Consider the following 12,358-nt stretch of genomic DNA (forward strand, 5'->3'; position numbering starts at 1 on the left):
GTCTCCGAGCCGAGAGACTCAACCACCCGCTCGCATGAGAGACCCGCTTCCGGCTCCGCGGCGGAAATCCCTCCCCCGCCGGCGGAAGGGATTGGCCGGCCTGCGCCGCGCGGAGCGGCGCGCTCGGCCGCCGCCGGCGCGCACGGATTGGCGGAGCGGGCGCCGCGCGCGGCGTGACGTCACGCGCCGCGGCGGGCGGCACGTGACGCTCCTGGCGTCCGCCGCTCTCGTTGAGCGCGCGGGGGCGGGGCGGCGTCTCGCGCGCCCGCCTGAGGCTTTTGGTCTCCTGGCGCTCGCCGTAGCGCGGCCTGGCGGGCACGTGGCGCGCGGGCCGCTCCCCCGGGCGGGCGCGCGGCGAGGCCGCGGCGGGAGCGGCCGCGCCCTGTGTGTGACCAAATAAACGTGTGTTGTCAAAGAGCGGTGCTTGCTTACTGCCCCTCGTCACGAGGCGCAGGAGAACGGCGGTTCTGCTCTCCCAGGACTTACAGTTGCTGGGAGCAGTTGCCTCGCGGGGCTTCGGGGCCACCTCACGCGGCTAGAGGGGCTGGCAGCGGCCGCCGGTCCCTGCGGTGCTGCCCGGGGCTGCAGCTCGCGGCCGTGCCCGAGCAAAGCCGCCCGGGCCCCGTTTAGTCCTTCCTGATGGGAGCCGTGTTCCCGCCCTCCTCGCATCTGGTTGAAACGCAAATAGGGACAGAAATTCACAGGACAGCCCTGCAGTTAACGTAGAGCACGTAGGGACACACAAGTGCCCTCTGGAACTGTTCTCCAAATTGCAATAATCCAAATCCCCACCCAGAAGAGGCGAGAAAACACCTCCCGGTGCCCGAAATGGGGTTATCAGAGAGGAGGCTTCGCTGTTCCCCCGAGGGAAGCTCGCCTCAGCGTTCGTTCTGGGCAAACAAGTGTTTCTGCTGCCGTAGAGGCTGTGCTCTCCTTCATAAGGCACTTTTATGGAATTACTATGGGGGAAAACACCCCGACCAACGAAGATGGCTAGGACAGGAATAAGGAAGAGGAATGATGATAAGTTCTGGATATGCCCATGTACAGGAAGCATGAATGACCTGTTAGATGGGCATCATGTAGCTGCTGTATAAGGAATTCATTACCTAGAAGTCTAAAGCAGGGAAACAACTGCCATTCCTAGGTCTGTTTTACGAAAGAGCTCATATCATTCTTGCTTTGGGATGAGTTTCAACAGACTTTTGCTGTTCTCATGAACGGCCAAAGGAAAAAGGCTTTAAGCTCTCAAACACAATGAGACCCATTATATACTCACTATAGAAGGCATTAAAATTCCCAATACCTCAGACACAGTCTTAGACACAGTCTTCGTGCTTTCCTCAAACATTGTTTTGGTGCAATATTTGTGCAGAAATAAAAAACCGAATGCATCAGACCAGTGAGAAAGGCCCTATCAGTCCATTCCCTCTCCTAGCTCGGGTTTTACAATGCAGAATTCCTCTCCCTTTCAGTGACTGAAGCAGTGGCTGGCGGGAGGTGGAGAGCGATTGATGACTGATTGATTGACTGCCGTAAAAGACAAACACATGGGGGCAGCTTCGTTGTAGGGAGGCATTTTTCTCAATGGTTAGAATTTATTCTGCTTGTTTGGATTTTTTTTCCCCCCTCAATGTACCTTAATTGTGCTATTATAGAGGAAAAATAATATGAGACTAATTTTTTTAAAAGCTGTGTTATAAAGTGTTATAAAAAGTGATATATATTGATAGACATACCAAAATATATATATTTGGGGCTTATAGTTTTTATTTCCTTATTTTTAAGTTTTATAGTGGTTGAGTAACAGTCAAATTAATGCACTTTCATCCATAAAGCAATATGAATTTTCTGGTTGCCTGGGTCACTTCTAATTCTCTTCTCAGTGTGGGGGAGGCAGAACTTAATGTCTGAGTGCTTCCATTTTTTAATAGCATACTGCTGAGATCAAAGAGATTTGACGTGTTTCTTTAGTGTGCTGGTGGCTGAGGAATGTGCGCGCAGGTATGAGTAAAATATTACAAATCAATGATGGATGATGTGTGGTAATAGCAACTGCTCCCATTTCCTCCACAGCTCAAGTGTCAAGCAATCCGGAGAAAAAAAGCACCCATCTCTGAAGGAACAGTGTGTGCAAACAGTAGCGTTATTAGCCCACAAATAAAAAACAAGGTAACACTAACTAGCTGGGGTTTTATTGATCTGTGGTTGAACAGATCCCAAAGGCACTATATGAATTATTCATCAATATATCAATGATGGAATATTAAAATTGTATTTTATAAGGATTTTTAAAAATATTTTTGAATGTTTTTGACGCACTTGTGACATAATAAAAAAAATTAGTGAGACAGGATGGATTCGCTCTCTAAGCTCCTGTCATAGTCTCCTTTCTTCTTTCTCTTTTTTTAAAAAAAAACACCTTTCAACCTCCACCGTCTACTGGTTGCATTCTCAGAATGTTTTATCCTGCAGATCAAGGGGACAAGGCTCTGTGATTCATCAGTATTTAAGAGCTGCTGTCCTGGAACACAGGCCAAAGCCCCAAACCCCTCAGTACTTTGTACTTGGTGTGATCTTACAAGCCACGTGGTGCTTTACAGCTCCTGCTGCTGTTACCCTGATGCTCTGCTGGAGGAAGGAGAGCTTTCCAGACCCAAGATACTAAATGGTTGCTTGCAGAGGGTTATTGCTGTTATAAAGTTGCAGCTTGAATAGAATCCATAAACCACTCTGTCTTTTACTGATTTGATGAGATTATTTTACATGTATATTATTTGTCCTTCAGTATTTTTTGTAGTCAAGGTTTGCAGTCAAATCAGCAGTCAAGCAGCCGTGTATGGGGCAGTCCCTATTCCAAGCAGACTACCATCTAAGCAGGCAAACATCAAGAAAAAAATAAACATTGCTTCCAAAGGGAGGGAGAAGTAAGGCGCAGACTAGGTGCCCTGCCCAAGATTATGCAGAATATCTACATTTGAGTTACGCCTCTGTACTGTATTCTGTAGTTCTGTGAAATGTTCACGCTTCCCTTTGGAGCCAAATGAACTTCCGTTATCGAGTAAACTGATAAAAGTCTGCTACTCACATGGATCTAGGAGCCTTGTGGATCTAGGAGCCTTATTACTCATTCATTTCTATCTATAGGAATGATCTGGGTTCAGATCAGATGGCCAGAATTATGTGCACAGCATCACAGAAAGGTCGAGGTTGGACAGAACCTCTGGGGATCTTCTAGTCCAGTCCCTGCTCAAGCAGGGTCCCCTGGAGCACGTTGCCCAAGGCCGAGGGCGGAGGCTCCACAACCTCTCTGTCAGCCTGTTCAAACACCCACACAGTGCAGAATTGTTTCCTTATGCTCAGGCAGAATTTCCTGAAGGCTGGTCTGAACAGCACAGATGGAGGCCAAGAAGGCATTCAGTACCTCGGCCTTTTCCGTGTGCGTTGTCACCAGGGCCCTGCACCATTTAGCAGCAGGGCTGCATTCTCCCCAGCTTGACTTCTGCTGCTTGTGTATTTGTTGAGGTGTTGTGGTGGTGGCCTCCTCGATCACCTCAGTTAGGAAGTAGTCATCAGGGCACTCCAGAAACCTCCCGAGCTGCTTGTACCCTTCTGTGTTGTCTCTACTGCTGATATTTAAGGCTCCATCTGAGTCTGAGATTTATTGAGGTTCATTCAGATCAAATAGAACATTAATCGCAAAAAAAAAAAAAAAAAAAAAATCGCTGAAGCAGTGATTTCCCCTGAATCAGGCACTACACTAAATATTATGGTGTGTATATTATTAACAGAACGTAATTCGAATCACAGCTCTCCCAAACTCTTCAATGTTTTCTGTTTTAACTTTATATCAAATATTTCTCTGTGAAACAGAAATGCAGAAGAGTTTTTAAAAGTCAAGCAATTCATCAGAAGTGTTTCTGTTCAATTATGGAGATAATGAAGATCCTTCAGTTCTTCAGTTTTCTTATTCACAGGCATAGACTCCTCAATGGATGAAGGAGCCCATCTGAAAAAGAGTGAAACGAAGAATTAGCAGATTTTCTGCTTGCTTAATTTGAATGTTTATTTGAACTTGGAAATGTAGTGCTAGTTGGTTATAAAGATACTCCATTCTCATTGTCATAGTATTAATGACTCTATAGTGTTGAAGGAGAGAGAAATAGAAGTCCTCATATTGTCGTTTATAAAATAGATGGTTTTGATCAGTTGCCTGGTGCATATTTTAAGACTTGTCCATGCTGGGAGCACATTCTACATATAGCTGCTTTTAGAGAGAGGTATCTGAGTTCATATAGGGCAGAGGAGATACTTTTCACATCACATTGGGCTATAGGGTAATTCAGCTGGGCTACGTGGTTTTGAAATGGAGCTGTGATGGGTGGACTTGAATATTTCTAAGAGATTGTGTCTGCAGCCTGGCGGCGTCCTGCAGCGGGGTCAGGTTCATTAGCAGGGACACAAGACTCAGGTTTTCGTGCTGGAAAGTGCGGAGGTGTGTTGGCCTTCCCTCCGCAGAGTCAGCATCTCTTCTTACCTGTGTGCTCCAAGTGATGTTTCTGCATCTGTGCAACTTCAGCATTCCCCTTGCTCTCCTTTCCCATCAAGTATATGAAACAGTTAAGTGCTGGTGGTGTTAATTTACCCGAGAACTATCAAAGAAAGCTGCCGTACAGCACTACTTCATACATGTATTGTACACAAAGCAGCTGATCTGTAGGGAGGTGGTTGAAAGTTTCAGGTTTACAATAAAGAGCACTTGGTGGAGCCTATAGTAAAAATACAAGAAACGTAGAAGCAATTTAGTTTTTCAAATGCTATAAAATACTGAATAGGAGTTTTAAAAATACTTTGAATTACCGTGAGTTAGTTGTAGTTTCTGTGTGGTGCTTTTATGCCAGCCTGCAGGATAGTCCTTTGTATCAGGAAATACTACGGTCATCGGGAACTGCAGGAATCTCTTTGAGACCTCATCTTTTGAGGATCATTGAAGCTCAGGGTAGAAAGAAGTGTGTCCAAAACACTCTGTCAGCGTCAGTGATTCCCAGCTGCTTTCCTAGTCCTTTGAGGCAGCTGGTGGAGCTGGGAAGCGCCTGCCCAGACCGCGCCAGGAGCAGCGGGATGGCAAATCTGGCTCAGGACAACTGTGCTGCGTTCTGCTTCAGCTGCCCCAAAGCTGCTGGTCTGAACAAGCGGGCTGCCTGTGTATCTGCTTGCAAAGTATGCGCAATGCTTCATGCTTCATTTTGGCATCCCCTAAGCTGACACTTCCTGGCCTTGCCTGTTTTCACAGCTTCAAGAACTAATCCAGCTTACTGCCTATAACAAAACACAACCAACAAAAGGGATCATTTGGAGACTTATGCCTTATGGCTCGATTATGACATTACATCTTCCCTAGTTATAAGTGTATTTGGTGGATAGGGAGGATAGTACAAAAGTGGCAGGAAAACCCCATGATTAACACAGTTAATATCAATCAGGGATGGTGTGTTTTTGCTTTTTCTTTTTGCACTGTTTCTTCTGAATCCTTTGTATCTTTTGAATTACAGGTTAAATGCTCCTGAAAAAAAAAGAAGAAAAAAAAAAGTAATTCTCCAGATGCTGAAATGTCTAAAAGTTAAATTTGTTGTACATCACCTATACTCTGCTATATAAATAAAAATAGCCATTGACAATCTATGAATCACAAATCATTCTTATGAAAATTGGGTCCATAGTCAGGGAACCTGGAACTTCCAGCCCTGAAACTCTACAGATCATGAATTTTAAACTAATTTATTGAATGAGCTAATTTTGCTTTGACCATCACCTTGAGTTGCACATGCACTACCTGTATTAGAAGACAGAACTACTTCTGACCAGCGGTGGCCACTGGCTTCTGCCCGTGCCCTGATGAACCCCAAGTTCCTTACAGTTCTGACCATTGTCACATGGAGACGTCAAGAGGGACAGAGTCTGGACCAGTGGCTGTCTCTCTTGCACTTAGCTAGCTTAGTAAATACTCATAAATTGCCATACCTTGAAACTAGTTATGATTCATATATTAAAGAAATCTCTGCTGCCCTGCCTTTGGGTGTTTTGTGCCCACAATGTACACGTACACTATAACATAGACACTCTATCTGAGTTCTTTAACATGCCTCATGCTCTGCAAAGTGAACAGGTGCTCAGAGAAAGACACAATGATTTCACAATATCATTTCAACCTTTAGCAGTTGAAATTTGTTATCGTAGTTTCTGCTGGCTCTTTGCACCCCTTCTGCCACGGCCAGAGAACACAGTTGTTCTCCTGAGGCCTGCAGGAAAGTCACTTCATCCTGCTGAATCCTAGAAATTACTGAAACTCAGTACAGCCTTATGGCTCCTTTTCCCCTTGCAGAACCCTTTCCTATGACATAAGGATTCGTTTCTGTTTCCCAGCCAGCAGAGAAAATTCCAGGTAATTCCCAGAGGGACCATTCCCATACCCTTTGTTTTCTAATAATAAGACACAGAGCTGCGTCTTGTTTGAGAGGTCACGATGCTTTCTTCTTGGTTTAACCTTCAGATGGTGGTCTTGGCATCTCAAACCAGCCTCTAACCAAAGTGCTTTGAACCTCGAGCCATTCTTTGTGGGAAGTGTTTTCCTGTATAAATTGCTGTTGCTCTCATAAAAATTCTGAGTGAACAGTTCTCATCCACTGCAGGGTATTTGAGACTACTGATGACTTCAAGAGTCTCCGAGAGAGATCTCCCTATAGCAACAATCTCTCTGAGGAGAGTTTATAACTTCTGTCTTCCTAGTGCTCTCTTGACACAGCTGTGATGTTGGCAGTAACATTAACTATACTCTTATTAGAAAATCTTGTATCTTTCTTTCAGTCCAGAAATCTCCTTGTTCCTGGGATCTCTCTATAATTGGTGACTAGACAGATGGGTCCCTTCTTTGACTTCATACTGTTTAAACCATCTCAGTGAAAACAGCCTGTAGTGTTAATTCAGCTCACCTGACGAGAAGTTGCAGGTCCTCATCTATTATATTCCACAAAAGTAAAGTGACAGAGCCTAATTTCCACCCAAACCTGCTAATGAACCTCTTGGAGAATCCAAGAAGACAGAAGTGTCCATACTTCAGCATAGCTGAAGGCCTATTTTGAGGTTCTTGGCTATGTCAAAGCTTGACTTTAAATCTTTCTTTGAAACAAACACTGAGTGGGACCTGAATAAAACCAAAATCTTGGTTTATGAAATAGAAGATAGGGTTTCTGTGTAGAACTATGTGCTCTACTACAGCTGCTTCCAAGTCCTGTTCACTTTCTTGGAGCACAAGTAGTACCTGTACAACACTGAGAGTTGTTCTCATCTCTGACATATGTTTAGCAGCTGCTTGGATTAGTTTTTGTTAATAAAAATGGGTATTTTGGAGACCTCTGTCAAAAACATGTCCATGTTGGTAGAGCAGTCTCACATATGTTGTTTAGAGTGATTATGAGCACTGAACCACTCACTTCCTATGCATTAAACTACTGCTTGCATGCTGTGAGTGGCAGAGTAGATATGCCCAGCACATCCCAAAGTACCAGCTACTATAAGAGAACTTATGAGTCCTCTTATACAGAGTTTCCTGTAAATAAATATCCTTTCATCATTTTAATCCATGACTTGCTTTTCCCTGCTAAATCGCTTTATTGTAGTATATGGCTTCAAGCAGACTGGAAAGAGTGTGTCCTCTTTAATTACTGTTTGCAGCTCCTTACTGGTTAAGGGAGTTACCCAGGCAGAGGAATTCAGGTTTTTAAATCATCCACTGCACGTGTGCAATGGATTAACTTTGGAGTTACACTTGGAGTACCCAAGCTGCCCAAAGAGTCATTGCTGCCTATGGTGCAGGGATGCCTGATTAGCTTATAAATGAATGAGTTTCTGTATCACCACAGTTTTCAGTCCAGTATATCAAGATAATCAAAACTGCAATCAAATGAATCAGAAAAGATACTGACTGAAATAAATGTACCTCTATCTCAGTGTGCCAGGCTGAAAACAGAGGCCATGCCTGAATTGCCTGGATATCCCAGACTCTGGGAGGAAGGAGAGCGTGTGCGTGTGGGAAGCAGTGTGGATGGTGACCTCGAGATGCACACAGGCAGCATTTTTATGCAGAGCTTTTGTGCAACCCTAATTCTAACTTCCCTTTAGTGTCAGAGAGGAAGTGGAAAGCTGATTTAGAAGCAAAAGCAAAACAATGTTATAAGAAATGTGAATAACAAATTCCAGCTAGCTGTTTACTAAACTAAATCCAACATGGAAACTTCAGTGAGTCAGGGAAATAAGATAGCTTTTCCTCTTGCCGTGGCAATCAGCCCTGACTGTCGTCACCGACATGATCAGTTAACACTGACTTTTGAGGCAGGCTTATTATTATTCATCGGTCTGGTATTTACTATAAAAAGATAATAAAGCCACATGAGAAATTCTCAGCAATAAAAAGTACATGTTTATGCTGTCTTTTTTTTTTTTTTTTCTCCCTTCAATATTGCTAGTTCAGTTCAGAGTTAAGCCTGTAGGGCTGGGAGCTGTTTGATAGTCTGTGCCATGTGCTGGTGATTTAGCATTTGCGGGATATATATATGCCTCTGAAAGTGTGCTGATTTATTGCCAGGCTCCCTGGCAAAGGCCAATGCCTGGTAGCCAAAAGATGAGTCCAGGTAAGACACAAATGCTGTGTGACTTGGGAATCTAAGCGATGCCTTCTTCACATTCAGTTTTCTGGCACATAAGCAAAGTGCTTCACTCTGACCTTCTGTGCCTATTCTGTGTTTGGACAAGAGGCAAAAAGGATAAATGTGGGCTGCCTCATTTCACAGACCAGCAGAGAAAGAAAGGCCGTGTCAGTCCCTGCTCATAGTCCTGGACCATGCTTGCAAGAGAGAGACTTGAACTAGTGATAGGTAAGTAGATGGTCATTATAAAACCAAAAGGAATTGTAAATAGGATTACAAAAATCACTAAAGTGTACTCATTCTACTGAGAAATATAAGTCACATTGCTTGCAGGAAAGGGGAAGGAAGGAGAAATGGAGACACATGCATTTTATTTTAAAATTGACTTTTTTAAAACCATAGGGTTTTTAAAAATGATCAATGAACAAGGTAAAAAATATATCTGACTTCGTGACTAGTGCTTTTGACACTGTTATCCATCAGCTTTCTCTCTTCCTTTGAACTACCAGCGTCTTGTTTTATAATTAAATTGTAAGCTCTTCAGGGCAGAAGCTATATTCAGATATGCAGCAATAAACACCCTGCATCAATAAATACTTATCCTGATTGGCACCACTGTGCAATGTAAACACTTTGTAAATAATGAGAAAGCCTGAGAGGTGCTGAGTCCTGGGTAAACACAGTTCTTTTCCCTTGGCTTACATTACTGTTAAATAAGTCTATCAGGATACAAGGCCATGCTGGAGCTTTGGCTAAAGGCTGCCTGGGCACATCATGGAGCGATGGAAACTCATGAAGAGCTGAGTAGGTCCCCTGATGTCCCCTGGGAGTAAAGGAGGCGTGGGGAGAAACTCTTGTGGAACCTGGAGCCCAACTTCCCACCCTTTAGGAAAGCGAAAATTCAACGATCATTTTATGTCACAGTCAGCATGGCACTTAGCTCATGGATCAAATCTGTATGTGTGCACTGTATCTAAACTAACTAACTAATGGCTAAACATCATAGTCAGGGAAGAGAGGAGAGCTGTCCAGGTGTAAGAATCAGTTCAGTCATCCACCTCTGCAAATAGCACCATTTGGGATGCCCTGCAAGAGGCCCTAGTCTGACTGCCACTTTGGAAGGACAAAGGTCTTGTTTAGTATTTGGCAGCTCCACACGATGTCCTGGGTTCCACATGCAAAGTTGGGACATGTAAGTTTAGCCAGCTGACCTGTGTTCCCAGAGATCTGCTTTAGGATGCGGACAGATCTGTAGACTCCACTGACTATGGTGGGAGCTTGGACATCCTGTCCACAAGCAGGTACCTCCTAGGTGTCTTAAAGTGCAAGCTGAATCTTAGTCTCCTAGGGATGTGCCATAAGATAAGATTTATCTTAGAGTCCTTTATATTATAAAACAATTAATACTAATATTGTAAAGGTGCTTTAAGAGGGGAGGATAAAGTTACATTTGAAAGTGTAGATTTTACATCTGCCCCAAGTAAGTGTGTCCACTCTGAGGAGATGACTAAAGCCAGAGCACATGATGTGGAGGCACCTGAGCCTACTTTCTCTGTCCCTACAAGGTGCTAATCATTTCAGAATCTCTACCAACCATTTGCTTGACAGATATAAACCCAAACTAATTAAAATAAGTTGTTCAGCATAAAATAAGCGCCTACGAATCCTGCAGTACCTTGTCCGGATAATAAAAATAGTGAATTTATATTTTTCAGTGACATTTAAAACTTAGAGTGGCAATGACAATTTCATTATAATGACACTACACAGTCTTGAACCTCTCTAAAGGGTATGCTGGGTTACAGATGAATTCTGTATTTGATGTCAGCACTGTAATAAAATCTCCAGAATCAGAGGAACTGAGTAGTTTATATTGTAAAGCAAATCCCGGTCAAGATTGACTCTTGTAAATCTTGGACCACTGAGGTACCATAATTTTGTAAAAAGAGTACAAATATATGCAAATAAATTACATTTTTTTCTGTCTTGTTCATTTTGAAAGTATAGCGATTATCTGTATTATTTTTCACCATGATTGCAATACTGAAATCACTCTTAGAAGAAAACATTAACAGAACCAGTCATCTGCTCTTATATTGTTACTGTTGTTTTGACAGAATATAGATATTCTGTCAGAAAACCTGATGCTAACACTAAAATGCTTGACTCTATATAGATGAAAAGTGAAGAAAAAGATGTTTCTAGTATGAGAACTTATTGCAGAAAGAACTATCTTTTATTTCTATATTGATAAAACACAAACACAGTGAGCATTTAGTTTTTGACAAGGACACGACAGCAAAACAAATTAAAAATACAGATAGAAAGCCAATGTGCAGAGAGCTGTGCCAGAGATGACACAGGAGTAGTGAGACAAATCTTCCAAGTTTTATTTCAACACTTTAGCTGAGAAAATAACCATATTCACTTTCTTGCTTTATATTATAACTCAAAATTGGTATTAGGATAATGCCTTAAGGTTGCTGTTCATTTTAGGTATGGGCAAACACAGAAATAATCGCTTGTCACAAGGGATTGCAGTACGAGACATAATCACGTCAAGGAAATGAGAAGGCTACTACAAGAGATTTTAACAGCACACGTGTGTTGCCTTGGTGTTGGAGCAGGACAGATGGACTGACTCCCTCTCTATCCCCAGATGTTCTCAAAGTGAGCAGGAACTGAACACCACGGAGGGGTTTTATCTGAAACTCAGTACCAGTATGTTTTTTCACCTCATATAAACAAAGAAAAAGAAGGGTTTGTTCCGCTTCACTGGAGCAAAAAAAACAACACAATAGACTTCCATTCAGGCACACAAATAGCAACTGTCCTGTGACTTCTCTATTTAAATGGGTATCCATGGTGAGATGTGCACAGCTTTCATTAGAGGGCTGCAGAGCTGGGCTGTGGTTTACACTGCAGACAGGAAGGAAAAGACGGCTGAAAATGCCCCCTTGCAGTGAATGAAGCAATGAATGAATAAATGCAATACGGTATCAAGGCTCCATCGCGTCACACCGCAGAAAATGATGCCTTGTTCTGCATCTCTGCTTTATTATCCCTCAGCCTGCCTTTCCAGGCCCACTCAAATTAAACGCTAGTCTGCACTTGCAGGCACAACCCTGACAAACAGATGGTTCATAAATAGGTGGAAAAACTGCAACAGTACAAGTGACATCCTCTGCAGGCTGCATTTCTTGCTTACTTGCTTTCTTCTTTGGTAGCAGTTGGGATTAGTAGCTTGCTCTGTGATACACTTGGGCCTGCTCCGTGGTCCTGCTTGGCTCAAACATTCAGGACCTGGTGCTATAGGGACCAGCTGCAGATATCTGCTGTGCAAGTGGCCTCTAGTGGCAAAATAAACAGAAATGGGGGGCCAGATTTATTAAACTGCCTGTTCTCTAGGAAAAACGGTAGCCCTGCCTAACATTTATGATACTATTGGCTATGTCATCAAGGCTCTTTATATTAGGGATCCATGAGATAAAGATGAGAATCAGCTAGAGAAGTCTGAGCTAGTCAATAATGGCTTCCGGGTGTTGGAATAATGTTCTAGTTGTTTGCGACAAAGAGTTTGCTGTTTTGCTTTAAAAAATTGTGCCTGAAAACGGAAAATGGCCCAACACTGGCTTAAGAAGTGTGAAATACAAAAC

This window comes from Nothoprocta perdicaria, unplaced genomic scaffold, assembly GCF_003342845.1.
Source record: "Nothoprocta perdicaria isolate Ctin4 unplaced genomic scaffold, notPer1 scaffold_164, whole genome shotgun sequence".
Lineage (NCBI taxonomy): Eukaryota > Metazoa > Chordata > Aves > Tinamiformes > Tinamidae > Nothoprocta > Nothoprocta perdicaria.